At 37.3% G+C, this 3135-nt stretch overlaps 1 non-coding gene across 1 annotated transcript; it reads right to left on the bottom strand.

Annotated features, from left to right (window-relative positions):
* Positions 1–1630: 1630 nt before the first annotated feature.
* On the bottom strand, positions 1631–1704 carry TRNAT-AGU (transfer RNA threonine (anticodon AGU)). Its single transcript has one exon. It is a non-coding gene; the product is annotated as a tRNA-Thr (tRNA).
* Positions 1705–3135: the final 1431 nt, after the last annotated feature.

Consider the following 3135-nt stretch of genomic DNA (forward strand, 5'->3'; position numbering starts at 1 on the left):
AATTAGAAACCAACTAGCAACTATTTTTAGGTTAAGAACACCGTAGTAAATAACATGTCGGATCCAGAGTATAGATTAAGACGAAGTAGGATCCAACAATGGCACACTTAGTCTTAAAATATTTTAAGTTTGTTTTCATTATTTCACGGCCCCCCCCACAACAAAACTAACGGCCCCAAGAGGGCTGCGGCCCACAGTTTGGGAAGCACTGTGCTAAGACATCAAGATCAGAGCTGACAAATGTTATTATAATACAAGAAAGGTAAACCTTAATGGCTCCATTTCTTACTGTGCACAGGATGGGTAGTCTACGCCATGCAATCTTACCTAGACTTTCATTTTTGAACTATAGAAAGCATCGTAATGAGCTGCTGCAACTGAATATGACTATCCAGTGCAGATCCAACATATATGTAGGATTGATGTGATTTGCATATTATTTTTTCCTCACTTTCCATATGCGATATCTGAATTTATTAACTATGAAGATAATGAATTTCTGTCAATTAATGAAAAGTGGTGGAAACTAAAAAGAGGATCTTCTTGTATAAGGAGAAGAATGCTTAGGCTACTACATAGCTGTCTCTGCATTCTTTGGGAAATTGGGCACCCGAAGAAAATATGGGTGACTGTTTAAATATTGTGACAAAAGTTACAACAAAGGTTTCTAGTGAAGTGGAGTCTCCAGAAACTGATGTTTATTAGAAGGTTTCCACATGTGATCCTTCACACCAAATCTTTCTTCATTGGATACCCTATGTTTAATTAGGTTCTGTTTGTTCCTAGATCAGGGACATAAAGTGTAGAAAAGGAGATCATACTAGGTTTTATTGTCTCTGACATTTGTGATGTCAGTACCCAAGGAAAGTAGCATTGTAGAATTTGGCAAAGCTGGACGAACTGCTCTGGGACAATTTCAGAGTTGGGACTTTTTTAGTCAGTGATCCCAAACAAAAGAAGCTTAAAGACTAAAAATTAGCAGATAAGGTGGATACTTGGGAGGTCAATCTACAGTATCATTTCAAGAAAAGAAAACATTATTGATGGAATATAAAGAAAAAAGGTGATCAGCATACTTGTAAGCAGTATAAAGTGCAAGCAAGATGGGTGACTAATCTGATAAAAAAGGCCAAATCAGATTATGAGAGAAAATTAGCTAAGCAGGTCAAACTAAACCCAAAAGAATTTTTTCATTATATAGCAAGTTAGAGGGAGAAATGATTATGGTGGGATGATTTTAAAGAATGCTCATGGCAGGAAGGTGATAGAGGCAAAAGAAATAGTTCAGTTGCTGAGTGATCATTTTGCAAACGTGTATTATCCAGGTGGAAATTTCAAGGTTGCTAATGTGACAGAGATGCATATCAGAATTGAGTTAAATAAACAGGAGGTGTTTGAAATATCAAAAAAAAAAAAAGTGAACACACAGCAGTGAGACTGGATATATTATTATTATTATTATTATTTTGACACCTCCAGAGAGTCCAAAGACTCATCGAGGGAGAGTGTGCCGACAGCATCGCACGATTGGTCCCCTTCCAACCACTAACCGCGCTCAAACTTACTTAACTGAGCCATTAGTAGCAGAGGCTCTACCAATCGACCAAACTTTGCCGGCAAATACAAATGCAGGCACCGGTGGGATTCGAACCCACCATCTCTTGTTTACTAGATAGGCGCTTTAACCAACTAAGCCACGGTGCCCTGCAATATATGCCCATGTACTGCATGAATGTGCAAGAGAATTGGCATTGCCTCTGATGAACTAAGTCTCTGGCAGGGTTCTAGAAAAGTAGAAAGAGGGTAAGATAGTTCCATTACATAAAAGTGGCAAACTACAGACCGATTAATACATTAGGAATGGTTATTAAAGTATTGGAAATGTTGGTTAAAGGTAAAATCCAACACTGGATGGATAGGGACGTAATACTCTATAGGGGGCAGCACAGCTTTGTAAAATGTAGGTCCTGCCTTAGTAATTTATTCACATTTTATAATAAAGTGACAGGAGAACTGGATAAAGGAAATGGTTATACTGTCATAATGCTGGATTTTGCAAAGGCATGTGACAGAATGTCATATGGAAAACTATTACAAAAGTTGGAGCAAATGGAATGGACATGAAACTAGTAGCATGGATAAGGAGGTGGCTAACAGACAGACACCAAAGAGTAGCATATATATATATATATATATGGTGGAGTGGAATCTAGGAGAATGAGGGTGACAAGTGAGTACCTCAGGGTTCTGAACTAGGGCCACTGCTCTTTAATTTGTATATCAATGATATAGGAAAAGATTTAATAGTGGATATTCAGTTCTTTGATGATGTTGCAAAACTAGGAAGAGCAATAGTAGATAAAGATGATGTAGATTTCTTGCATGATGATTTAAATAAATTGGTTGGTCAAAGGATAACGATTGTCAATTCAATGTTGCAAAATTTAATTATGCACTTTGAGTTAAAAAAGGTTGCTTATGGTGTATCATATTGATGGTACTGGTTTAAAGGAAATTGTTGAGGCTAGGGTCGTGGGAATAATTGTGGACAGAGAATTAACGCTCAGAGGGCATATTGCAAAAGGTAGGAAAATTGCTCAGAGGATTATTTTGATGTGAAAAACCTGCTAACAAATAAAGATAGGGAAGTTATTATCCATTTTTATAATACTATGATTTGGCTGCATCTTAACTACTGTGCACAGATTTGGTTACCTGGGTTGCTTGGTAACGAGGAGGTGGTAAAGAAGATTCAGAGGCTCCCTATGAGGATAGGTTGATGTGAGTTATAAAGTTTAGTTGATAGGCAGAAAAGAGGGTGCATGATAGAAACTTTTACGACATTACAGTGGATTTATAAAACTGATGCAAAGGAAATTTTTCAATATATGACAAGTAATCAGAGAATTAGGGATCATCCATGGAAGTTGTGTAACTTCCATAGATGATCCCTAATTCTCTATTTGTCTATAAGAGTATGTTTAGTAGGAATGTGGAGGGCAGATTTTTTGCATGGAGAGTGGTGAATGAGTGGAATAGATTGCCAGAATTTGTTGTGAGTTCCCCTGACAATGAATGAGTTGAGGATAGACACAATAGGTTTTGTGTGTCTAATAGTTAGTTTGGGTCTCCCAC

Source organism: Typopeltis vanoorti, chromosome 5 (assembly GCF_054136105.1).
Source record: "Typopeltis vanoorti isolate ZY-2024b chromosome 5, IOZ_Tvanoo_1.0, whole genome shotgun sequence".
Classification (NCBI taxonomy): domain Eukaryota; kingdom Metazoa; phylum Arthropoda; class Arachnida; order Uropygi; family Thelyphonidae; genus Typopeltis; species Typopeltis vanoorti.